We start from the raw sequence: 27,778 nt of genomic DNA on the forward strand, positions 1-27,778 counted from the left end.
ACATACAGGTGCGGGATAAGGGAGACATACAGGTGCGGGATAAGGGAGACATACAGGTGAGGTATATGGGAGACATACAGGTGAGGTATATGGGAGATATACAGGTGAGGTATATGGGAGACATACAGGTGCGGTATATGGGAGACATACAGGTGCGGGATAAGGGAGACATACAGGTGCGGGATAAGGGAGACATACAGGTGCGGGATAAGGGAGACATACAGGTGAGGGATGAGGGCGACATACAGGTGAGGAATAACAGAGACATACATGTGAGGTATAAGGTAGACATACAGGTGAGGTATGTGGGAGACATACAGGTGAGGTATAAGGGCGACATACAGGTGAGGTATATGGGAGACATATAGGTGAGGTATAAGGCAGAGAGATGGTCCATTTTAAAACCTTAACCTAATTTCCTTTGACAGTCTCCTCGCTCCTCCCCATTAATGCAGTAATTCAGTGACAGACACAGATGGCCTTACGCCACCATTTCTCTCCCTGAGGAGGGCTTTAAGTGGTGGCTCTGCTCTATACCCCTTTTCCCACTGTTGCCCTATGCTGGGGTCAGTCTTAATTTCTGTGTGTTGTTTTTGTTGCCAGTGCTGATTTCAGGGGAAAGGGTGGGTCAGATGAAGGTGGGTTTTAGAGCTGTCGGAGCGTGTAAGTGTGTGTGTGTGAGTGGGTGTGTCTGACAGCGTGTTGCCATCACCAGTTGCCCTACAAACCTATACTAACCCAAAGTCCCTCAGCCTCTTTCTTGCAAGGGACAAATGGAGCAGCCAATACAGGTGGGTGTCTGTGCAGGATGATATCTCCAGCCCCTCTCAGACATCCAAAATAAAGAGGAGTTTGGCATGTTGCCTGAAGGAGAGTGGGCGGGACTTAAACCTTTGGCTATGGCTATATGCTAATTGGCTTGTAAAAAAATCCCCACTTAATTTTAACTGTGCCAATAAATTCAAAATTTTTCCTGACCCTTTAGAGTCCCTTCACTAAAACCAATAGCGCTTCTCGTCCAGAAATAGATGACTGAAGAGCAGAGTGTAACTTGTGGAAAATTAGCACCACAGTGTCCTTGACCCTGTGGCTAGTGCCTTGGCGTTGTTTGTTGTCAGCAACAAGAAATCCTGAACAAAAGCACAAAAACCTTTACTCCAGTTGACAATAACTGCCTTTTAAACTGAGGTGGGCCTGGGATACTTTAATATCTTTGTCCAGCCTAACCACAACAGGACAAAGGTTCTTAGGCTGTAACTGATCCATTGAACTGAACAGGGTCAAACTAAACAGGGTTAATGCTCTGTAGACACACTGGTGACAGAGGACACAACATATAAACCACGCAACCCCATTTCATCATTGTCTGTGTAGACGAGAATGGTAAATGATAGTTCTATGCGGCCTATGTCTATAGTCTAGGAACCAGCAGTCTCCAGAGGGCAGCAGAACAAGGCGGCGACCCCTGTGGCCAAGCAAAGCCATCCATTAGCTGGAAGGCCCAGCTTTCAGGCTGAACACCAGTGAACAGAACTAAAGGTCAAACCTCAGGTGAATAATAGATTTTTATTTTCTGTGGACCTCTGGTCCCCACTCCTCTGTAGGCTCTCTTTTCCTTCTCCCTCTCCAGTCACACTCTGTCTCACTTTGCCGTCTGCTCTCTTTCTCACTCTCTATCTCCCTGCCCTCAGCTCTCATGGGCTCTTGATCCCCCTCCATCTTCTCGCTCTCCTCTGTCCTTGTCTGTCTCCATCCACTCCCTCTCCTCTTCATTACTCTCCCTCTCCTCCTTTGTTCCACCATCCTTATCTCTCTATCCCTCGTCTCACCCCCTCTCAGACCAGAGAAGGGATGGAGTTATTTTTAGCTCTGTGTGAGAGCGAGGGAGTGAGATCGTGCTGGGCTACCACAGACTCTCCACAAGAGCTTTCTGGAGACCTGTCACGGAAGTGTGACTGACGAATGCTTTCTTTTCCAGCTAGCGCGCATGTGTCAGCAGTAGCAGTAGAAGTGGCTTGGTTCTCTCTCTCTCTCCCTCCTCTCATGTAGCTGCCTGCTCTTGTAAAAGGTCAGACATCTGCATTCTCCACTGTACATTTAACCTGAGCCACCAGCCCTAACCAGTCTTCAGGTTGGTTTACTTGGTTAGTGTAGTGCTAGCTGTCTGAGAGGCAACTTGGTTTCCTTGGTCGGTGTAATGTTAGCTGCCTGAGAGGTTAGCGTAGTGTTAGCTGCCTGAGAGGTTAGCGTAGTGTTAGCTGCCTGAGAGGTTAGCGTAGTGTTAGCTGCCTGAGAGGTTAGCGTAGTGTTAGCTGCCTGAGAGGTTAGCGTAGTGTTAGCTGCCTGAGAGGTTAGCGTAGTGTTAGCTGCCTGAGAGGTTAGCGTAGTGTTAGCTGCCTGAGAGGTTAGCGTAGTGTTAGCTGCCTGAGAGGTTAGCGTAGTGTTAGCTGCCTGAGAGGTTAGCGTAGTGTAAACTGCATAAAAAGAGAGATGTACTATTTAATGACACAGTCAAACAATGGGTCAGAGATATTCTGGTACTTTAGCTTATTTTTTTTAATTATTTGCTGTTCGTCCCCTTAAATATGCACTTCAAACAATTTTCCACTGATCCAGACCAGAAGGATGGACAAATTGATTTAATTTACAAGTGGAGGTAGGCCAAATCCATTTTCCTTTGTAATTAGCCGGTCATTGTTGAATGAACATGAGAATAACTTATTATAAAAATGTATAAAACATGTGACTTTCTCCATCCTAAACTGTCATGACATAAACCCTACATACTGCAGAATAGAGATTCGGAATCCCAGGTTGAGTAGAGGTCTAACAACCTCTTACAAAGTACCAAGCAAACCACCACAGTCTAGGTTTGACTGTGCCAGAGGCTAACGAGTTGCTGGGAATCCCCATTGGCAAATGCACACTGGCCATCATTGCTCAAATAGGGGAGAGGATTTGTCAGCAGGGATTTCCTGATGAGGGGCTGGATGGCCCTTCTGCGGTGAAGGTGGTTGATGGAGTTCTAATTCCCTATAGGCACTACAAATATCCTATTCATTTTCATCTCCCGTAAATCCATGCTCATTTTGGCCGTGTAGAAAAGGTAGAGTTATAGCTACAACTTACCTATCTCGATCCATAATCTGGGCAGAGAAAGCCACAGAGATCAAAACCTCCATAATTTGCTTAATGCAACAGTGACCCAAACAGAGGAATAAAGACATAATGTTATGAAATGTTATTCTGTTGTTTTATATTAAATAAAATGTGATAATTTTTCAGGGGTTTGAGAGGAGAATAAGAGGAAGAAATCATCAACCAGGATGCATATTAAGGAGTGTCCCCTGCAGCTTGTTAGTCTGCAAGTATCGTCAGTAGAAAATGTACGTCGCCACACTATTACCAGGATAGGTAAACAGCATCCCTCTGACATTACTACCAGAACACAACAACCTCCAAATGGGTAGGAAGGAGAGAGGCAATTGGACAATATCACACTTTGAGGGCAAGCGCCAAGGCAACTAGAGATGGGTGTGGAGATGGGGAGGAGAGGGGGCATTGGTGCTTGCAGTCTATCCATTTCCTGATGATGATGTGCGCCGCCAATGTGAAATCAGCTCCAACTCCCACAAACTACAAGACTTGATCATTTGTTTGTCTACCAAATCCTTACTCACAAATGTCTCTATTCCCTAGCCCTGAACCTTACCCTAACCTTAACCTCAATAACCTAACAATTATGCCCAAACTTAACCTAGACCTAATGCCTAACCATTAATGCCTAAACCTAAAAGTAACCCCAATTCTAGAAATGTTTTCAGGTTTTAATACCTTTGTGGGGAGTTCTGGTTACCGTCCAGAAACCATGTTGAAATGTGAAACTCTGGTTGCCCCCAACCTTCTCACTGAGGCTCAAAAGGAGGTTACAGCCTGGTTCTTTCAGACGTTCCGCTGGACCAGTTGTCTGTCCAAGACCCTAGGTCTCACTGCTACAACATGACACATTAATGTTCTCTCCAATAACAGTGTGTAGTGGTCAGTGAAGAGCCAACCCAGCAGGCTGACCTCTCCATGCACCCTACAGGTGGCAGCCGGCCCCATTAGACACACACACACGTCACATATCACTGACGCTCACTGGCTAACTGCTAAGTGGATCTGAATGGACAATCACACAAAGTGACAAGCACAGAAACAGACACACTCTCTCTCTCACACACACACACACACACACGATGCATGTACCTGTGTCCAGGTCCAGACTAAGACCTTAGGCAGCAACAATCGTGAAATAGCCTCAGAGCCATGCACACACACGAAAAAAAACACATTCACAACTACTCTGCCCCCCCCACCTCTCTCTCTCTCTCTCTCTCTCTCTCTCTCTCCCTCTCCCTCTCCCTATCACTCTCACTTTCTCCCTCTCTCTTTTTGACCAGCTAAATATTTAATCAGCTGGCAGAAGAACCTACAACCCCCAAGGCCAGGGCCTAAGGTTCTCCTTTGTTTGTTTCTTCTCAGAGGAAAGAAGGGGCAAAGAGGGAGGTTGTTCAATGACCTTAACCCCAGTGAAGTGCCTGTGATTGGTCACTTGAAGTTGCTCTCTTCTCATCTGTCTGACTCCCTTTCTCCTCCCCTCCTCTCTCCATATGTGTGTGTGTTTTGTGTGTGTGTGTGTGACAGAGTGTGTAGCACGCTGCTCAGTTCAGAACTGGATGAACGACCTTGAGCCTGCGCACAGGGTTGTGTTGCCGTGGCAACGAAGCCTCGCGCAACCAGTAACAGCTGGATGCAACAGCACTCCCTGAATTTTAGCGGGAGTCGCCACGTTAATAAAAACGACACTCTTCGTCTGCCTCCCTCCATCCGTCTCCACCTCCCTCAACACCCCCACCCCCTCCCGGACCTGTACTCTCAGACAAAAGAAAACAGTAACTCTGTAAATCATTGACTTATTACACACCAGTCTGTTGGATTAAGAGGTAATGCATTGGTCACTCAGTTTATGGATTGGTAGCATAGAAATAATGTATAACAATAATAATGATAATACAATAACAATAATAATGTCTAAAATATCAATTACAATGTTATTAAATAGTAATACATACCACTTTTTTACCTTGTTTGAAATAATCAAGGGGGAGGGAAAAAAATATAGTAAAAGAACGTAAAGGAAGATTATTATGTCTCACATTATTGAATATTCTAGCTGAATCTTTTATTGTTAATCTAAACAGTCTTACAGGCCATTTATAGGTCAGTATTTGATGTTGTGAAAGTGGTATTGGTCTGTGGATAGACAAGCCAGTGGACTTGAACTGGTGAAGAAAGGAGATGTGTGGTGCTGAAAGATGTCATAGAGTTGGTTTCCAACCACCGCCATCTGTAAACCATTCCAGGAGCTTGCTAGCTAGCGTTTTACACACACGTGCGCGCACCCGGCTGCTTGGAGGCACAACACCCACATGAGACAATGCCATCCCCCACACACGCGCATGCACGCACGGACACATGCAAAAACATACAGTCAATTGCACGCACTTACAAAACACACCTCCCTGACACACACACCCCTCCCAAAACACATACACACACACTCCTCCCAAAACACACACAGATGCACAACACACAAACACCCTCCTCACTTTCCAGTTATTAAAGGGGAGACTTAACTTAGCATGAGTGCTGCAATTCTATCTTAAAAAGGGGAGTAAGAATCATAAGGAAAGAGAGTCTGAAGAGGAAGAGAAAGGGCAAAGGATGAAACAGATACTGTGAGCGAGAGGGTGGGAACAGCAAGACAGCGTGATAGTGGAAAAGATAGAAGAGAGGGTGGGGGGAGAGAGAGAGAGAAACAGAGAGAGGGAGGGAAGGAGAGACCACAAAAACATGTGGAATCAGAGCTGCACTTCCAAAACTCATGTCAAATGTATGACAACATTAGAGACATACAGCATTTACCTCAAATCATACAGATCTGGAATGAATTTCAAACCAAATCAAACATCAACAAACTCCTGTATCTGTTAAGCGAAATACCGCAATGTGCAATCACAGTACCAAGATGTGTGACTCGTTGCCATGAGGAAAGGGTAACCAGAGGAACATAAACACTGTTAACCTAACCAGAGGCCTATACTACGAAACAACATGCCCAGGATTTCTATTCCTTAGCTGGCTTCACTAAGCTTAACAGCCACAATCCCGCACAAGAGGTATTATGGCGGTGGTTATAAATGTTTTAAATCAACCCGGGTTTTCCCAGTCTAGAGAGAAGCGTGTTCACATAAAAAGGGCGGTGTTTGCACCATATGACCAGTCGCAAACATGGACAAGTCTACCAGAGACACATATTTCATTCATTTTAGAGAAATATGAAGAATATACAAATATAATCCAGACTATAAGCAATGCCAGGAAAGACTGTGTAAATGCATAAATTACAGTGCTAATCAATATCACTGCCCCATCATTAAGGCACAATTAGATCTCATTATAATAACAATTGTGCAATTCATTACATTGTTGCTTAGATAAATGTTTATGTCGTGTAAGAAAATGTGTTAAGGGTCTTGGCAGCAAATAAAAAATAAATGCAACAAGTGAAAAAGTGAAAACATCAATGTGCATCTGAAAGGACTCCATGATGGTGGAGAGAAAGTCTGTGTGAATATTTCCAAATATGCTAAAAAGGAATTACCTTTAATTGTCCAGCCTACTGCTTTTTCTGAAAACCCTTGGTGTCCATGCAGGCAATGACAATCCTTATTTTTCCTTTACCTGAACCTCGATGCTGTGGCGTGATTTGCGATTTGAAAAAAATCGCCTTCATTCTCACCCAGTGATGCTGTTATCAGAATATGGGTGCAATCTATGTCACTGATCACTCTGGGGAACCATAAGAAAGGAGTATGCTAGTTTTAATATACATCAATAAACATCATAGGGTCATTATTTATAGATTATTTATAAATTATTGACTACCTGTTACTTCATAAAAGCCCTCTTTAATAGACTGCGTGGGCAAGTGGCCTGGGAACACAACAAATGTATCAAGGAGATTGCCCGGCAGACCGTGCTTGCGAATTGCGCGGCAGACCGTGTTTTTGCTTAGGTTCTCTGCATCACCCATAGCACACATAAAACTACCTGTAGCAAAAAAAACGCAAAGGCTATGCAGACAGTCTGTGGAACAGTAAGCACACAACTTCGATGTGTCGCACTTGCAACTTACTGCTCAAGAAGCTGAAAAGGATACGTAATAGGCACGTTTTTATTATACTGTACATAGCTTATAATATAACACTCAGTGGCTAATGTAATGGTGGAAAAAGGAGGGAGGGACTATTCCCTGAGAATAAGTTCTGTCATTACATGTTCAGGAATTTATTTTTTAAAAGAAACGTAATGTATGAAAGTTTGGCCATCGTAGTCTCAAAAAACAATTTTAGTTTATTGTGGCTTTTAAAAAGAGCTTTTGGTTTTAGAAAGAGCTTTCAGATTTTGGTTTTCCACTTATAGTCCCCCAGCTCCACTTACGAAGATGAGAGGAAGACAAAATGTAGAAGTGTTTAGAGTCTGGTCTGCATGTTCTCCTGTCTGGTTAGAACAGGAGGGGTGACAGGGACAGGCGATCTGACATCCATAACGTTTTAAGGTATTTGTACACCATGAATGTTATACATGGATGGTCTTCAACCTTTTTTCTGTAAAGCAAACTTTTAATCAAGGTTTTACTTTCTATAAAATTTAGTTATTTTGATTATGCCCATGTGCAATGAACCCATTCCCTCTTCTATTTAAACTACTGGAGTGAGCTGATTTTGTTTTAGTCCAATTGTTTCCAACCAGGGGTATGCGTATTTAAGGTATTGCAGGGGGGCTCTGGTGTTGGAATCCAGCGTTTTGTTAATAACATACCTGTCGAGCCAAGGGAGAGAATTCAATCGTTTATTGAACAGTATCATGGCAAGTCAAGTTTCTTTGATTGTTGTACTCGTCTCAGTTATGAAATGGCTATATACACTAATTTATACAGGGGGCATAACTGCCCAGAATTCAACAGAGTACTATACGCCCATTAGCTAATTACAGTCGTGAGCTTTGACAGAACATGACTTCCTGTGAACATGCCCTGTTGTTATCTAAACACATATAACTTATAACAAAGTGTACATTCATACAATATTCTCACAGAGCCGAACTTGGTGTCTGTGACCAAAAGTGTGTGTGAACCAGCTAGCCTATCCTTTGCCTTTTTCGTAGTTGTGGCAAAAAACTCAGCCATATTGTTTGAAACCCTGATTTGATTTGTCTTAAATATTCTGTTTGTGATCAGGTACTGGGAAATGTTTGATTCTCTGACCTGCTAACCTGTTGCAAACTGTTTAACTGTACATGTTTGTGGCCCTGTTTGGTGCTAAGGTTGTGACTTGAACCTGCTTTTTTCCCCAGTACCAAGCTATTGTGTGTGGTGTGTGGGGGCGTTTTCATCAGTCTGACCACTCGCATAATTGTTGCCTGATCTTGTACTTTTGTTGATAGGGCTGTTCCAGCTTGCTTTTTCTCAGCTGGATGGGAACGTTCCAGATCCCACAAATTGCACCCTTTTGTATCTCTGCCTTGGGTATGCCCCACTTATTCAACCGCTTGGTCACTCCTTCCCTTTGGGTACATACAACTGTTATTTCTGTGTGTATGGGTATGCACATATTGCAGATGTGTGTATGCCTGGATTTTTAATGGCTCCTTTTGGTATGACTGTTATATAAGTCGACCAGTTATCATCTTGGCAGATTATTGGAACCAATATTCAGAATTGTTCCAATTATCGGAATCGATAATTTGTCTGTTATGACGTCCGAGAAAATACCTTTTTTTAATGTGCTCCCGACTCAGATGTAGCCGCATGTCTCTGAAAGCTTTCTGCTTGGAGTGTGGCTTAATGTCCTGCTGTATTCTCAGACTGGTTTTACCTCACAAGTAAATAGCCAATCAACATTGTACGCGGTATCTGTTAGACATACATGAGAAAGAAGACTGCAGAGAGATGCATGGCTGAGGCGATATGCTGTTTTCTCAAAGGTAAGAATGCTGACGTTGCTGAAGATGAAATAAACAACACAATAATCTATGCTGAAGTTGCAAAAAACATTACAATCTATTTATATTATGATAATACCCAGTATACATTTTTTGTGGACTAACGTCACTCCGCTGAAAGTGCGTGAACTAACGTTTTGGTATAGCCTACTAGCAGAAGAGACATTGGAAAATGGTTTTTCAGGACCCCTGTTTAATAGCGCAAAAATAATAAGGGATTTCACTCCACGAGGCAAAAGCAATACCTTTTCTGCGTAATACGCTTTGCTGCAGTAAAAGATAACTAACACTAAAGTTTGAGTTTATTTATGCAGTGATATTTTTGTGTAACAGTGTCAGCACTAAGGCAACTAGATATCAGATGGTAGCTAGCTAAAGTTAGAAGGTTTAGCATAGGTCACGTCAGCTTTCACCTCGGTAATGAAATTACATTGCCTATCTTTTGCACTTTACTGAACTAGCTTGCTAGCAAACTACATGAACATGAGTGTTATTCAAAACCAGTAGCTAACATTGAGTGGCATAGCTAATTAGCTAGCGATTGTTGAATGAGATAGGTACAGTAACTAAACAAGTTTACTTGCTGATCGCCAGCTGGCTTGCAATAAACTTGACAACGTTGATTATTGCATGTCACTTAAACCACGGCTGTTCATACTGTAAGATGATGCAATAGCAGAAATACTCATCCCAAAATAAGGTTGTTTGGAATCACAGGTTCCCTGTTATCACATGTTGTTCACGGAACTGAAATCGCGATATATACAGCTCTGGAAGAAATAAAGAGACCACTGCAGAATTATCAGTTTCTCTGGTTTTACTATTAATAGGTATGTGTTTGAGTATAATGAAGTTTTATTTTTTTTATTCTATAAACTACTGACAACATTACTCCCAAATTCCAAATATAAATATTGTCATGTAGACTGTTAAAACTGGTAAAAAAAAGATGCATTGTTTTCAGACCTCAAATAATGCAAAGAAAACATTTTAATATTCATTTTTCAACAACAAAATACTATTGTTTTAACTTAGGAAGAGTTCAGAAATCAATATTTGGTGGAATAACCCTAATTCTGGGGTTCAGGTCTCAGAGTTGGGGAACATTGTCAGAGCAGAAGGAAGCAGGTGTTCTGTGTTGGAATTTAAGACACTGGAATGGAATGGCTTTCATACATGTAGAGATGCTGATTTTAGAAAAATTAGGAGTGGTCTCTTCATTTTTTCCACAGTAGTGTATGTGTATATAGACATTGTTTTGAGTGACAAGGACCCAGGGCAGGACAGATTCCCCTATGAACTGGCCAAAATAATTCAGCAGTGTTCTTCCACTTTACATGCACTAAATGTCTGGCAAGGCCTGTAATGACGAAGTACTGCTACCTACTCTGGATGATGCTGTTATTCCAGTTTTACACAATAAAGGCATATATCTGTACATAGTAGGGTCATGTAGGCTTCTCATATACTCAGAGGTCATTTAATGTGGAAAATGTCAATATATCTCCATGCGGAGAAAAGGAATTTGACCAAGCTGATTGGTTGTTCTTTCATAAAACTGAGATAGGTTCATGGAATTGATACTTCTTTTTTAAGAGCCCCTGTGCTGCATTAGTCTTAACGTCTCTATTGCTTAAAATGTAACTCCACGGAGCGATGAGACAGGGATGAGACAGTGCTGCATGCTGTCATCTTTACTTTTCACCATCAAGTATCCTGACCATTATATGCAACATAGAAAAATATGTTTATAATAATAAAGACATGCTAAATGTATTTTCTGTGCATAAACATTACTATATAACTCTGAATCCCATATCCCAAATTTGCTGAACCTGATCATTCTGTTTTGTCCGTTCTCTGATCACTAAATCTGTGAACTCATGCCTGCACTGTTACAAACCCACTTGGTTAAAACATCTCCCTTAAAAAGGTTCTCAGAGAAATTGACCTACGTGGGATTCAAAATTACCCACTTTTTAACAGCTAACTTTCTGCTCTTAAAATTGAGGAACCTCTACTTCCCCCATTCTAACCTATATACTGGTTTTGATCACTGGGGATCCACACAAGGTATGTCCATTTCTCACACTTGTTTCACTACTGGTTGGACAAATGTTTAGTTTTTAACACAGAGTGTGCCTTGTCAGAGATCAAATTTTTTTGGGAGATGGCAAAATATGACCCATGTATTCAACAAAAAAGAAATACACTCACCTAAAGGATTATTAGGAACACCATACTAATACTGTGTTTGACCCCCTTTCGCCTTCAGAACTGCCTTAATTCTACGTGGCATTGATTCAACAAGGTGCTGAAAGCATTCTTTAGAAATGTTGGCCCACATTGATAGGATAGCATCTTGCAGTTGATGGAGATTTGTGGAATACACATCCAGGGCACGATGCTCCCGTTCCACCACATCCCAAAGATGCTCTATTGGGTTGAGATCTGGTGACTGTGGGGGCCATTTCAGTACAGTGAACTCATTGTAATGTTCAAGAAACCAATTTGAAATGATTCGAGCTTTGTGACATGGTGCATTATCCTGCCGGAAGTAGCCATTAGAGGATGGGTACATGGTGGTCATAAAGGGATGGACATGGTCAGAAACAATGCTCAGGTAGGCCGTGGCATTTAAACGATGCCCAATTGGCACTAAGGGGCCTAAAGTGTGCCAAGAAAACATCCCCCACACCATTACACCACCACCACCAGCCTGCACAGTGGTTACAAGGCATGATGGATCCATGTTCTCATTCTGTTTACACCAAATTCTGACTCTACCATCTGAATGTCTCAACAGAAATCAAGACTCATCAGACCAGGCAACATTCTTTCAGTCTTCAACTGTCTAATTTTGGTGAGCTCGTGCAAATTGTAGCCTCTTTTTCCTATTTGTAGTGGAGATGAGTGGTACCCGGTGGGGTCTTCTGCTGTTGTAGCCCATCCGCCTCAAGGTTGTGCGTGTTGTGGCTTCACAAATGCTTTGCTGCATACCTCGGTTGTAACGAGTGGTTATTTCAGTCAAAAGTTGCTCTTCTATCAGCTTCAATCAGTCGACACATTCTCCTCTGACCTCTAGTATCAACAAGGCATTGTCGCCCACAGGACTGCCGCATACTGGAAGTTTTTTCCTTTTCACACCATTCTTTGTAAACCCTAGAAATGGTTGTGCGTGAAAATCCCAGTAACTGAGCAGATTGTGAAATACTCAGACCGGCCCGTCTGGCACCAACAATCATGCCACGCTCAAAATTGCTTAGATCACCTTTCTTTCCCATTCTGACATTCAGTTTGGAGTTCAGGAGATTGTCTTGACCAGGACCACACCCCTAAATGCATTGAAGCAACTGTCATGTGATTGGTTGATTAGATAATTGCATTAATGAGAAATTGAACAGGTGTTCCTAATAATCCTTTAGGTGAATGTATATTGTTTCAGAACAAAATAAAACAATGGTTACTTTTTTTCAAAATGTTTCTGTGAAATTTGCAGCAAATCAAGCCAACCTAAAAAGCTAGGCTGCTGACCTCTGGTTATGTTGAGAGACTAGGTGCACTGAATTATTCAAATAGGGCCATAACGTAACATGTAACTGTTAGTACAACTACTCCTAATGGTTTGTGAACCCAAATGAATACATTTTCCAAACGTTTTCTAAACACACAGTCAGCCACACCGCAAACAAATCTGATCTGAACAAAAACATGAGGCTATTCAGAGAAGCTTGTCAATTAAAATTATAATAATTGTTGGCACTTTTCCAACTTTTATTTTGTGAGCCAAACTTGAGAAGAAAGAGTTCCACAATGGTGTGTGATGGCATTGATAACCAATATTGTAGAATCCTACAGTTTTGTTAAAGATTGGCATTATTTTGACTTTCCAGTAGATGACACGAAAATGAACAGAATTGTTGATTAAACATTAACTGTATGTCACCACTACTTGACAAAAGTAGCCTACCCAGGTGCTAACAGCTCAAACATGTTGACACATCTATCCCAACATTAGCAGTGTTCTATTTTTTTTTCCTCCTCCGTCACGGAAATCCAATCAGAGTGCAGTGGAAAACCAATAGGAAAGCAAGTAGGAGGTACTACAATACTGAATAGTCCATAACCTAACCAACACGTCGGACAAACAGCTAATTTCACTACAAGAACTGGAGGAAATCTATAACGTGACACTCAAGGTCTATCGAGACAATATAAGATACAATATAGAGTGGCCAAGGATCACTCAGTCTCGGACCTAAAGTTACCCTCGGTCAGTTAATACGTAATATGTATTTTAGCAGAGAGGGAGGCTCAGTCTTGCGGTCCCGGTCTCGAGACCACACCGACGTGGTCTTGGTCTTCAGGGTAGTGATGGCCATTCAAGGCTTCATTTGCGTTATTTTAGCAGCAGGATATTATGCTGGGAGCACTCAGACTTTCTTTATCATAATAAAAGCCATCATTGAAATGTATAAGGCAATATCGTTAACAATCTTGTCTGTGAAAAAGAACAGAAAGAAATAACATTGTAACAGACATTAAACATAAAATGTACAAAGTAGTTTAACTATATTACCGTATATATTTCAATGATGGCTTTTAATTTGAAAAAGAAAATCTGAGTTAGCACTGCTAGCATAATATCCTGCTGCTAGAAGAACGGTAATGAAGCCTGGAATGGCCATCACTACTCCAGGGTTTGGGTTTTGGTCTGCGTCTCGGTCTCCAGTGTTGCGGTCTTGGTCTGGATCTTGGTCTCCTATGTATAATGAGACATATTTTTCATATAGGCTAGCTAATCCCCTTTGCACACCTGTAGTCGCGTGTTTTCTATCATGCGTTGTTGAACTGCATGTGAACTGGCACTAGTAATGGCCAAACAGGGCTTCATTAGCGTTATTTTAGCAGCAGGATATTATGCTGGCAGCACTCAAATTTTCATTATCACAATAAAAGCCATATAGTTAGCAATCTGTAAAAAAGAACAGACAAGAACAACATTGGAATGGACGTTAAACATAAAATGACAGACTAAATTAACTAATTGCCTTATATATCTCAATTATGTCTTGACATTTTTATTGAAAAATAAAATGAGTTCGCACTGCTAGCATAATATCCTGCTGCTAGAAGAACGGTAATGACGCCTCGAATGGGCATCACTTACTGGCACCAAACAGGTCTGCAGCCGCCTGCAACCCTTTATGTCTGCAGGTAAAACATATCTAACTAGCTAATACGCACCTCATAATCTTAAGTGGTCATGATTCGTTCAGTTATACTGCTGACATAACTCATTACAGGCTGCTGTGATATTATATTCACATATTACCAAGCTAAGTCTTGGTTAGCTATGCTAGGTAGCTACACTAGCTACATTGGCCAACGTTAACATTGTGATGTGATGGACACAAATCTTTTCATTGTGGACAGAAACTTTACATGAAAATGCTGTTTCAAATTTTGACAAGTACCCACAGCCCTTGATGTCAATACTATGAGTATTCAGAACAAACCTGACTGAGCAATGTTAGACATCTAGTTAACTACCTAGCCAATTAGCTAACGTGTTCGCTAGCTAGCTAAGCACAGCTGTGTAAAAATAAGCTATAACATGTATGGATGTGACAACCACATTGCTTTTTTCCTTATTTCAGTTTTGTAAACTAATTTCAAACTAATAATTTGTTATAATCAGTAAAGTATGTTTACTTCTATAGAATAATTATGCTGTGGCCTACAAAATAAAATCAAGTATTTCCTTATATAAATATTCTCATTGTTTCATGTTTGTGTTCAAAATGGTCTTGGTCTGGGTCTCCAGGGTTGTGGTCTTGACTTCATCTCCGGTATTTAGTAGTGCTAGCTATTGCTATTAACCAAAACGAAATACTAGCTACCTGTTACAGTAGATGTAGTTTTTAAAACAAATGGCATGCACTCATTTTCGTTAATGAACCGTTTCTGTTGGGCTGTTACGGTTCTCTTGAATTGCTAGTATAGCCGAGAAATCTGCTCAAATCCCCCGTTTTCTTTTAGTGAGTTTAATTTTAATGAACAGAGATTACTAATCTGTTTTGTTTGTGTTGGGTCCGCCTTTTTCCTTTTTTAGCTTTGAATAGGCTATTTTTCCCAGCTTAAAGTAACTGATTGGTCAAAACAGCAAAGGCGGGACAATGTCAGCTGCCTGCGGTTGCCACTAGCCGAATCGCAAGTGATTTCACAGCTTAAATGTGAATCAAGGGTAAGCAAGACGCAAGTTTCAAAAGCCACACACTCCGGCAGCAACTCCAGCATACGACTTTGAGCATACAACTATTTTTTTTTTTAAACATGTCATGGTGCCAGCAAGACCAAAAAAAGCGTATTTATTTGAAATAACCTAGTTATTTGAACAGAGCAGAGGTGGGGGACTCGAGTCACATGACTTGACTTGAGTCACAATTTTCAGGACTTGTGACTTGCTTGATTGAAGTATGAAAATGACTTGACTTGACTTTGACTTGAGAACAAGTTACTTGAGACTTGACTTGACTTGAAGTGGAAGACTCGACAATGACTTGAACTTATAATAAACAAACAGCAATAAAATAATTCTATGTTGTGACATCAGCACTACTAATCAGCGTATGTGCCTTTAACGCTGCACAATTCAAACCGCGCCAAACATGGCAGACAGTAACGTTAGTCGAGCTCCACAAATAGTATAATTTGGATACAAGGACTTTAAACTGGACCGTGTGAATAAAAAAAGATTTATGCAAAAATATGCAACAACGTCAAATTTCATTCGTCATTTTAAGAACCACAAGGAAAGGTAAGAAAGTAATCTCTTTATATTCAGTTTCACTAAGATCTATAACGATTAAGTTACTAATGTAATGAATTAATCTTTTGTTTGTCAGAATTTGGCCTTGGTTGCATTTTTATGTTTGTTTTTTTTTCTTGTTAGAAATGTGACCATTATCATTACTGAATATGTCTGGTAAATAGATGTAAGGGAATTTGACTATAACAGTGGCATAGCCTGAATTTTAATGTTGATGGGCATCTTAAAATGAGCGGGCATGTATATTATTACACGTAGGCTATAATGTCTGTATTAAATGTGCGCATTTTCAAGTGTTTGTGGACTGCGTGTGGAAACTTAAAAGCATTGTGCTTACACCATAACAGTTAACTTTACTGCATGAAAGGCTAACATGGAGGCGCCGATGTGATTACTAGCACCTAAACATTTCAAAGAGTTTTATTTTTTTACTCATACAGACAATAATAATTACCGCGTAATTACATATTAGGCAGTTTTTCAATCACAATAATTAGTTTATATGGTTGTTATTATTAGCCCTTATTACATGTATTGACTGAATTCCAGTGCAGAATGCGTGTTATTTCTTGATAACAGACCGTTGCCATGAAAAACAGTGCGTTGCTATGGACGCAGCAGGATTCTAATATTTTGGGCCAATTATTGATTTATTTGGTAGGTAGCCATGTAATAAGCGGGATAAGGTATAGCGAGGTGGTTGTTATAGCGAATACAACACCTTCAGGCTGATTCAAGATCCCTCCGCTTCGTCCCCCAAAAAAATTGTACCGCGGAAGAGAAAAATATTTGATTTTGAAATCGAGGTTCGCACCGAGCGCACGTTAGAAACAGAGGACAGTGTGTGTGTGTGTGTGTTCATCTCTCTAGTACTGTGACTTGACTTGAAACTTTTAAGGACTCGACTTGACTTGCTTAGGGTGAACCCTTGACTTGACTTGCTTGATTTATCTGAACTGTGACTTGAGACTTGACTCAAGACTTGATGGTTAAGCCTTGAGACTTGCTTGGACTTGACCATGTGTGACTTGTCCCCATCTCTGGAACAGAGTGTCTATTTGCACCCGGGTGAGATAGCCACACGGCAGCTAATCGGCTAATTTACACCCACCTAAATAAATGATGTAATGCGTAACGGATAGCTAAGTGCATGAACGGTTGAGTCGATAGCTACGTACGTCAATGCACAGCAGACGTCAAAGGAAGCTTCACTCAGCTCTGGCAGCTGACTCCTAAGGCATCCGTCACAAGGCTGTGAGTTCAATAGGTGACAGGAGGCACGGCTTTTACTGCATTTCGTTGTACTGTACCTGTTCAATGACAATAACGTTGAATCTGATCCAAAAAAATAATAATACAAAAGTTGATAGCTACGTGCCTCAACGGTTGCAGGTGCCAAAGGACGATTAAATAAAAAAAAGTTAGGCTACATTAAACACAAAATATAACCTTTTCAACAATGTTGTCTTTCCTCAATGTTTGTATAATTCAACTAAAATGATCTAATGTGCAAACTTCTATGGTTAGCTATGCCCAGCTAATTTAGCAAATGTTAGACGTTAGCCAAGTAATTTAACAAACATCATTAGACAGAAATGGTGATGGTATACCGTCATTTTGTAAACTATAGTAGCATTAGTGCTAGCTAGCTAGCTCTAACTGGCTGTACCTGGACACCTGGGTGCAAATATCATCTGCCTTTGATTCCACCCGGGTGCAAATATCATTGTTGGCTACGGACACCTGGGCGCAAATAGCATCTGCCTTATTTTAAATAGCCTACCTTACGTAGAATACTAGTAAAAAAATTTACACACGCTTGAGTTTTTTTTCTTTTGCCGACCAGAGTTGATGCGACTAATATACAACTGAAATGCGTTTGTCTATTGAATAATAATGTTGTGAAATTTGGCTACATTATGGTGCACTGCAAAACAATTCTAAACTAGGTTTAAACGTAGTGAAATTTAGAAGCAAACTCAGTAAATTATCTGCGCTTATAACTTTACGCAAACGCTCTTCTGCACCCATGGCCTAGACATCCTATGGAAACTGACATAATTCGCATGGTACGTGTTGGGACGTTTTTAACATTGGCTTTCAAATCCCTTATTCAGATTGGAAACATGACTTTGGAATCAATATAGTATTGGAATAAATATTAGCAAAAAGATAATAATAATAATAATAATTGCGATCTGGCTCAAATCAACCAATTATGTAATAATTACGACAGCTCATTCTGCTGAATAATTTAGATAAAAACATTTGTTGGATCATAGTGTTTGTTTTTTGCTGTTTAAATGTTGGCAATTATATGGCTATTTAAAACATATGTTCGGTACCGTTCAACATGGCCGGAATTCTGGGATTTTAACGGCCATATTGGCCATCAAAAAAAGTATAGCTAAACTCTGCCGCAGATATGCGCCTGTTCTCTGTGGTAGAGAACAGAAGGTTTCAGCATTTTCTTTGTTGCTCCAGCAATGTAACCAATGTCCATCTCCCAGCTATTACAACAAACGTGGTACCCACACTGTGCTTGTAAAACAATGTTTGTGCAATGTTTACATGTTGCAAAATTTACTATTTTTAAGAGTTGATCATATTGAACGCATGCGGCACCTGAAACACAGTTCAATGAAACATTCCAATCATCGAGTTTTGGACACTTACATTTTACGCTTTGCAACGGAAACTTAACCTCTACGGCTTTTCCGATTCCACTCCGTTGTGGATGGTCTCCATTGAAATGAATGACATGGTGTGCTTGAATTAAATGGGAACGAGCCCTTAAAAGTTGAGATTCTGCATACAAATGTACGTCATACTGCTGGAGACAAAGGAAGACACTTTGCATTCCTCTCACAGGGGATACAGACAGCTCAGTGAAGAGCAGAAACCTGAGGATATGAGATGTACTGAGGCACTGGCTGGGAGGAGGGAATCACATACTACAGCCTCTCAATGAATGACCTCTTCACCTCCTCTCCTGCTTGATCCACCTATTTCTGTCTCATTTCGCTCACTGTTGCATACCTTCCTCACCACCATCACTCTTTTCTCTACCCTTCATTACCTCCCTCCCTAGAAGTGGCTTCTTGATAACAAAACACTTTAAATAGCAAAGAAACAGCACAGGTCTTGGTTGGTCACCTTTTTGGTAATCAGTAAGTACAGGTTGGTAAAGATAGACTAGTTCTTGTTCCCATCCCCTTAACAAATAATTAAAAGGTCTCTCAGAGGTGCTTGCATTCCGCAAGCATTCTAAACCTACTTCCAGTAACAGACTTTAAACACACACACATGCATGCACGCACACACACACACACACACACACACACACACACACACACACACACACACACCTTTGTGGGCAATTTGACACCCAGTGTTATTGTAAGCCATTAGCACACATACCACAACCAATGAATTGGAAAGAAATACTCAACAAGGCAAGGAGTCTCTTCATTGTGATAGTACTCAAGATTCTAGAGGCAGTTGTCTTAGAAATTACCCATAGAGGTCTAGCCCATACCAAGCCATCCTCAAACTCGGGAATGCCAGCTGATAATGGCTGTAGTACACAAAAGAATGGCAACCACAAGTTTTGTTAGTCACATAGGAAGTGAGTGACCAAGTATGTGAAGCAATCTTTGCTTCTCTGGGCTAGATAGTCAGCTGCAAAGGTCACTGTGTGTGTGTGTGTGTGTGTGTGTGGTGCAGCCCAGTCTAAGTTGTATTGGAGATGAGAGGCCCAGGTGACAGGATGACCCAAAACCCTTGCCTTAGGGAGAGGAGGGCACAATGCCTGTAAAAATAAATAAAAATAAAAGTGTGCATTGGCCGCCAGTCCAGATTTTCTTGAACCCAATGTTTTGTGGCTAAAGATACAGATATTTTCTTGGATCTGCTACTGCGACCCCTTCAGAGTCCCTTTTGCTCTGTGCTCGCTCACTCTGTGACTCCAATGCTGCTTGTACATGAAAGACAAGTGTGAAGAAACAGCTCTTTGTCTGTTGTAACAGTAATCTACTGCATAGGCAACCCACAACAAGCAGTTTTAGCTATGTCATGTTATTCTTTTCCCCAGAAAAGAGTTTTCCAACATACAGCGAGCTCTAAATGCAGCATATCAAACAAGGAAGACAAAGGCCGACCGTCAACAATGATTTAATATGCAAGCATTGGCTATTGGTTAAGCACTGAACGTGAAAAAAACATTCAGAAGGGCGGGATAAGAGTGAAACCTCAGTATTTGCCTTGCAACTACCACCCCCACCCCCTGAAACATACAAGCAGAAGGAAAAGAGATGTGGTGAACGAGCTTGCATCAAAGAACTGCAAAACATAGCACAAAAATGAAAAATAATTAAGAAAAATTCCAACAGGGAGCTCAAGCTGAGCCTTTCCCCTGAGGCTCTCCAAATACACCCTGTCACCTCCGACCAACACACACATTTCCCTCACGTGTGAGGTCCCCACTCCCCCTCTGCTTAGCACTTCCCACCCTCTCCCTCCCCTCACCCCTCCACCCACAGTGCCTGACCCAGTCACCAACGTCCCCTCTGCCCTCGACAGCCCTGTGCTTCAGTTCAGCAAGCACCATGCATCAACGTCACCCTCCTCCTCATTCATCCATTAATTCGGCCCTCTATTCTTCAAACCCTCCCTGACCCCCACGTGGGGGCCCGAGGCCCAGCAGCCTGCTCACGTCCATTCCCACTGTTCCCCTTCGATTTAGGAGCCGGTGGGAGCCAGCTTGGAGGGGAGAAGGGGGTTAAAGCGAGTTTATGCTTCTTCGTTTTGGTTGCTTCTGTATTAGGGTTGCACGATATTGGAAATAACTGACATTGCAATATTTTATTTTTCTTCAGAAAGAGCTTTGGCTATCAACCTGACAGTATATATCCTTCATTCTTCCCGAGCCCCATCCTCTACAATTAAAATGTATGAAACTCATAAAAATTGTTATATTTCAGAACAGGTTGCTAGGTAATAATATGTAATAGTATAGTAATAGCAACAGTAGTGAAATAGAATGCGCAATTGGGCATAACTTACCAACTGCAAGATGCAGTCTGTGGCCAAAGCACTGTAATCTGGTCCACTTGTTCAGGTGCAGCCTTCACCATGTTCAGCCTGCATGTCAACTAAGTGCAGCAACGAATCGTGTTTAAAATAATAATAATCATAATAATAATAATAAATTGTGTATCCAATAACCCATAAATCAGAGTAAATTACCTTATATCAGACCGATATAATGCTGGTTTTCCATTTGAAAAAAATATATATCGTAGACTGATAAATGTTTACCTTACTAAATCGCACGTTCTGCGATGTGACTATTGCGGATGCGTACATTGCCATGTCGATGCTGAAACGATATATTGTGCAGCCCTGATGTGTATGAAAACCAGTGTTTGCTCTCATACTCCCTCAAAGGGTGTTCACTTAAAAAACTCAAACAAGGGGGGAAGAGAGTCAATATTAATCTGGGAGAGTAGAGGGCGAAGGAGCTGGTAATAGACATGTACGCCTTTACCAAGAGGAGGAAGCTCACGTCGTTGCCATTTGTTGCCGAAGTTGACCAATCACAATAAAAGGTCTCAGACAAATGTTGTACACGAACACCGAAACAGAAGAATGAAACCATCCCACTTGCCACAAAACGTCATAATACACAGACATGGCATTGCAATCGGGAATCATGCAATCAGAGGGACAAACCATGCTGAAATCATGGGTTAAATGTTTCTGCTAGGGTGTGGGCGTGTGGTAATTGAAGGTTTGGCCACAAAGAGGCTTGAAAGTAAAACTGCCAAGGGGGCGCTGGGCAACTAGACTCTTTCAGCCCGTCCGCCACACCCTCTACTTGGGCAACACACAGTCCAACAGCCAGGTCATCTGGGTACAAAGCCAGATACACAGGCTAAATTTAAACTGTGGCTTTTAACATTAACCCAACCTCATAGCGCTGGCCCGGCCTGCAACACACCTCACAGGCTGTTCTCAGCAGCCCAGTCCTAATATTTAATTCACTAATTGGTGTTTAAACCAATCAGATAATTTTTTTCCCATTATGGGCAAACATACCACTCACAGGCAACAGAGTACAACAGATAATAGAGGTTTTAAAAGTACACACATGGAGACACAGAAACATACACATACATAGATCCACACACACAGACAGAAGTCCCTCTGCTGTTCTGCTACATACTATGAGTTACCCACTAAATCTTAATGTGTAGAAAGTAAATACAGCTTGCTATCTGCTCCTGCATAACACCACTCAGATCTATTAGACCTTTTTCTGTCCTCCTGATTTTGTCTTTTTCCAACTCCATTATCTGCTCTGTCCGGGAATGTAGTCAGAAAAAGACATTCTATTCACCTGTAACTTTTTGCTTTACTGTACTGTTATTATCATTTATTGACCATGTACTGCATTGTCGTATGAGGTAGTTAATCAGGAACATTACAAAGGTTTCCCAGACAAAAATTCTATGTTTGTTCAGGTCTGTCAATATAAACCAAAAAAACAGGCACTGGGGAGAACCATTTGCGATGTAAGATAAGTAGGCTGTCCGCATGCTAGGGCATGAAGATGGCTTAACCAGTGACTTGCCTCAGTTTTTACCAGAGTTTGCTGCTTAGTAAGAGGTTGTTGAGAACCTTCACAGTGCATCATGTTTTGTTTTGGTTTCAGTTATGCAGAGCTGAGGTTAGAACACCTCCACCTAATCACATTATACACAGAACGTTTGGTCAAAATTGGAGCGTTCATTTACCAACTCACCTAGACTAGAATTCTGAGGTCAATGTGTGTAATTTTGCTGAGCACATAAACATTTTCCTGCACCTTTCATACCTTCTGTAAACAGAGTAGATCATTAACCATTTTCACACAAGCACACTGAGCAAATTGCAACATCTAAAATGACATATACCTGATTTAACTGTGTGTGGTCAGGGAAGTGTCAAGACTGTCTGCACATAACACTGTATTGTGAAAGAGCACTGTGATTTACACACTGCACTTGCCATGTACGCAATCCATGTACAGGTCACTATATACCTTTAGTCTATACCCCCCCCCCCCCCCCCCCCCACACACACACACACACACCCATACAGTGATTTCGGGGGCAATCCCGAAATCCTACAAAATGTCTACAAGTAGCCTATTGGTCAAGAGCGTTGGGCTAAAGGAAAGGTCGCATTTCTAATCCCCAAGGCAAGGTGGAAACCCCTGTCTTTCTGTCCCTGAACATTGCAGTTTACCTTAATTGCTAATTGCTGTAAATAAGAATCTGTATTTAGCATACTTAACGGGTAAAAATATATATACACATTAACCCCTCTCACTGTATCAAACGCTACCACATACAATCAATATTCAGCTGGAAACAATGTATCAATTGTAGGCTCGGCTAATAACATTATGCTAAGAACATATCGATAAACGAACCAAGCTACAACAGGCATGCAGATATTATACTGGATCAACACATAACAAGGCTTTGCTGAACAAATTCAAATGTATTTCGCTGTAGGAAACGGTAGAGGTGTGTGTGGGAGAGAGCGAGAGAGAGGGGCGGGGTAGGCTATTTAAATCTGACTTGGTTAGACTTTACCCCCGCTCAGCCGGGCGACATGAACTTATAGTGAATGAAAGCAACATGTACCAGGTTAAAGAAGTTAACCATACAAGTAGGAAAAATACAATAATATGTTGTATGCTGTGTACATGAAGCGTGCCTGGCAGACAGACAAACACTTTTAAAACCCATGTCATCTTCGTGAGTTTAGAAAAACGGTCCCTAAAACTTCGAGATCCAAAACAAAGCAGCCTTTAATTCCTCCAGTAGTGTGACAATATAATTAAATCCGATATATTACCTGAAGTGCTATTACATACCTACATGATCTTGGCTTGTAGCGCTTCTACAAACAACTAATACTTATTATTTGCTGTCAAAATAAACGGGCATGTACAGTGTCCGTGCACCGTAGCTTAAATTGTGTTACGACGAGTGTATAGAGTCCTACTACACATCACTGGAAAACGAAGTCGGGGCATTTCCCTCGGAACAAACGAGGGACAATGCCATCGTGCTTAAAACCGAGCTTGGTTGAATGTAAGGAAAACGTAGTCAACTCACCAAATAAAAGTGTCTCTGCAAGCGTACCAATATCTTCTTTTCCCTATTAACTCTCCGCCATCTTCAGCACTGTGTTTGTTTAAATGGGAAACACTCCCGAAGCGCAAGAAGCCAGCTTGTGGCTGAGCGATGGGGTTTCTGGGTAGGGTAGTTATTTACCTCAAACACTATTATTTAATCTATGACAGGCCTCCCGGATATGGACTACAACTACATATATGCCCCAAGAGGAGCAATCGAGCTCCGGTGTAGACGGTTGACAGCGACGATATTAGAGCAGAAAAATGCCACGGTGTTTATTTTTAGTTAACATGAGGAGCACTTGAAAAGCAAACACTGACTTGTTGTTGGCAAATGTTTGTTATATCTTTTATAGGCTGTTAAATTATCATCTGATCTAACATTGTAATGATGGTTTAAAGAAGGGGTGTGGCTTGATCAGCATGTAAACTTATAAAATGTATAGGGTTCAAGTGTAAGCTATTCAGTATGTAAATCTTATATATCGTCTCCAGTAGCCTGGTATAGTTGGTGATTAGGAAGATGTATTTTAACAAAAAAATAACATTAAATTCTTGATGAATTCCACTGAATATATGTGTTTAATTGAACCACATTTAACTATGAAGAAAACCATTGACTAAGCTTTGGTTTACTAGTAAAATGATTGTGAAAACTGAATTACTAGTTGTAATGCAATGTTTTTGGACCCGGAGAGGGCTGTTTGCTTCAGTATCTGTAGAACAGTCCGGCATGTATGTCTTATAGATGAGACCCATATGTGGGCTCCATATGGTGGGGCTGGCAGGGTCAGTGTGAACCGGTGGCGTCAGAGCATAGTGGCCTGGGGACTGGGCCAGAGTCTGCACAGTCGGCCCAGAACCTGTAACCCTGCCAAGAAAAGACAGGGTAAGATAGCACCAACCCGTCACCATGGTGATTCCAGACAGACAGGCATGTAGGCGTGCACAAACACACAGACACACACACACACACACACACACACAAGTGGAGTAGAGAGTAGAGTTTCAGTTGTACCTGTGAGGGGTCGAGGTTAAGGGAGGGAGAGAAAAAGTGAAAATCAGGTAGAGAGGAACATGATCATAAAGGGAGCGATGAAGAGACAGAAAGGCTAGAGGATACAGGTAAAAAGGAACAACAGATGCATTGATATAGTGAGCATGAGAGAAGAGGCTGCAACCTAGCAGATACACAGACGAAAGGGCGAGAAGGAAGATGAGAGAGAAGGGAGTTGAATGATGTGAATTATCAGAGTTAGTGAAGATGAGGAGAAGGGAGTTAGTGAAGATGAGGAGGGAGAGAGTGAAGATTGGGGGGGTTAGTGAAGATGAGGGAGGAGAGAATGATGGAACGAGTTTAATCCCTGTGTGCTCACTTCCAAATGTGTCTACTGTTCAACAGTCTTTCACTGTTTCTATTCTGTCTGTCACTGAAGTATGTCAAAAAGACTCGTCAACTCATCTTTGAAAAAAAACGAGAACATTACTTAGAGCCAGTGAGAGAATAACCAGGAGAGAGAAGAAGAATAAGAGAATAAAGGAAAGAGACAAAGAGTACTGAAGTAAAGAGATGAGAGTGGTGACCGAAGGGAAAAGGGTAAGAATGAAGAGAACAGGACTTTGCAATTAACCTGTCCTAGGAATAAGGAATCCACCCCAGTAAGGGAAGAAGGAATCCACCCCAGTAAGGGAACAAGGAATCCACCCCAGTAAGGGAACAAGGAATCCACCCCAGTAAGGGAACAAGGAATCCACCCCAGTAAGGGAACAAGGAATCCACCCCAGTAAGGGAACAAGGAATCCACCCCAGTAAGGGAAGAAGGAATCCACCCCAGTAAGGGAACAAGGAATCCACCCCAGTAAGGGAACAAGGAATCCACCCCAGTAAGGGAACAAGGAATCCACCCCAGTAAGGGAAGAAGACTGGAGAAACAGAGAGAAGTCTATGTCCTGATTTACAACCCTGCTTGGATCAGGTGTCCTTCTAAGATGTTTGGTAGCAAGAGGGATAAGGAGAAGGCGTGTGACACTGCAGAAGTTATGTCAAGTCTGGGTGTAGAACAGTCCTGTAGTAGAGGGGAAATGCTTGGAGGGTTAGGTAGTGTTTGCAAAACAGTATACACGGCTACTGTGAAAGAATGCACTGAAAGTATAGTGTATAGTGTAACCCAAACCCTTTGATTTAACCAACCACTACACCAATGGTGAGTTAACGTAGGAAGGGAGAAGTGCAGATCTGGTAACAGTAGCAGCAGGCTGAGCAGGCAGTACATTTTAACAGTCTTAACAAACAAGACACACACTATTTATAACACAGGAGAAAGACCTTCTATTATGATAGTTCTTTATTTGGGATCAGTGTCAGCACAGACTTCTCGATAACTTCCCAGCATTTGTGATGTTGTGTTGCAACAAATGTCTTAATTCTGTTCACTGACCTTCTCGATTGAGTTCATCTGCATACGAATCAATGCAATGATGTGAATAGTGCAAAGTTATTTGGCAACCTTTTTAAACATTCAAGTGTCTTTGGTTGGACTTGCATTGATCGCTTTCTTGTCTGTTTAAGTGTATTACTGTTTGTGACCTCTTCTCCCTGATCTCTATAGAAGTGTGTGTGGGGGTGGGGGGGTCTGTGGGGCCGAGTCCATCTCTCCCCCGCCCCCACACACCTAACAATGCATAGAACCAAACCACTATGAATGCTTTTGTCCCCCTACTCCCTGGTTAAAGAGAGCGGGGACACAGAGTGGAAGGATGAAAAGAAGAGAGGTGAAAAATGAGGAACCTATCGTGAAGAAGAGGATGTCTGAGAGAACATGAAAAAATGCCTCCTTTCTCCAAACGGGAGCAACAGGCGTACGGACAGAATTATTCAAATCACACTGATCAATGAATCAGTCATTCATTAAAACAGATCTCATAAAGCACCAGTTGCTACAAAGGGATTCACATTGTGGCTAACAACCAAAAAAACAATACAGTCACGGAAGCACAACACACTGAACCGAGAGCCTGGCAAACATTCACATGGTCCTGTGTGAGTCCAATTTGCCAAATAGCAGTAATCGGCCAGCCGTTATGTGATATTTAACGGACGTTACTGAGACGCAAACCGGGAAGTTTTCAGTTCTGCAGTGACAGTGAAAGTGAGAGCGGGAGGGAGAGAGGAGAGGGAGGCTGCTTAACATTCCAAACAGGTAGAGAGAATTGAGGAGCAGCAGAGCAGTCACTGGCAGACACAGGTGTAACGCATACGGGCTCAGTGGGAGACAGAGGGGGAGCGGAGACAGGGGACCAGGTTTGGAAACATCCACAGAGTGGGGAGGGGTGGGGAGTCATTTGAAAGAGGGTCTGGTAGAGGTAGCGAGAGCGAGAGAGAGTGTGCGCGCACGGGGGGGAGAGAGATTGTCATCGGCACTCAGGTGTATCAAACAGCATTTGGAGGAAGGGAATGAGAATGAAGGAAGATGGAGGGATGAAGAGCGGCAACTGGGGGATGGGAGAGAGAGACGGAAAAGGGAATGGGCACATACGACTTAAGTAGAGACAGAAAGAGAGGGAGAGAAGTAGAGAAGAATGAGGGGGAGGGGGGGAACAGAGAGACAGAGGGGGAGAGAAGGGGGGAGGGGAGGGAAAGATAGAGA

At 41.8% G+C, this 27,778-nt stretch overlaps 1 protein-coding gene and 1 long non-coding RNA gene across 4 annotated transcripts in view; one reads left to right on the plus strand and one right to left on the minus strand.

Moving 5' to 3' along the window:
* The window catches only part of LOC105014003 (nuclear receptor coactivator 3), an 81,448-nt gene extending 57,238 nt beyond the window's left edge, over window positions 1-24,210 (minus strand). For both annotated transcript variants that reach the window (XM_013136568.4, XM_013136567.4), the window contains exon 1: window positions 24,112-24,210. The gene's annotated coding sequence lies outside the window, so the exon portion shown is untranslated. The remainder of the gene's footprint in view (window positions 1-24,111) is intronic.
* Window positions 1,233-4,769, plus strand: LOC105014002. 2 transcript variants are annotated; one of them, XR_828279.3, is made up of 3 exons: window positions 1,233-1,551; window positions 3,286-3,414; window positions 4,687-4,769. It is a non-coding gene; the product is annotated as an uncharacterized LOC105014002 (long non-coding RNA). The 2 variants fall into 2 exon arrangements; XR_828280.4 differs by lacking the exon at window positions 1,233-1,551 and adding an exon at window positions 1,873-2,068.
* Window positions 24,211-27,778: the final 3,568 nt, after the last annotated feature.

The sequence above is a fragment of the Esox lucius genome, chromosome 12 (assembly GCF_011004845.1).
Source record: "Esox lucius isolate fEsoLuc1 chromosome 12, fEsoLuc1.pri, whole genome shotgun sequence".
NCBI lineage: Eukaryota > Metazoa > Chordata > Actinopteri > Esociformes > Esocidae > Esox > Esox lucius.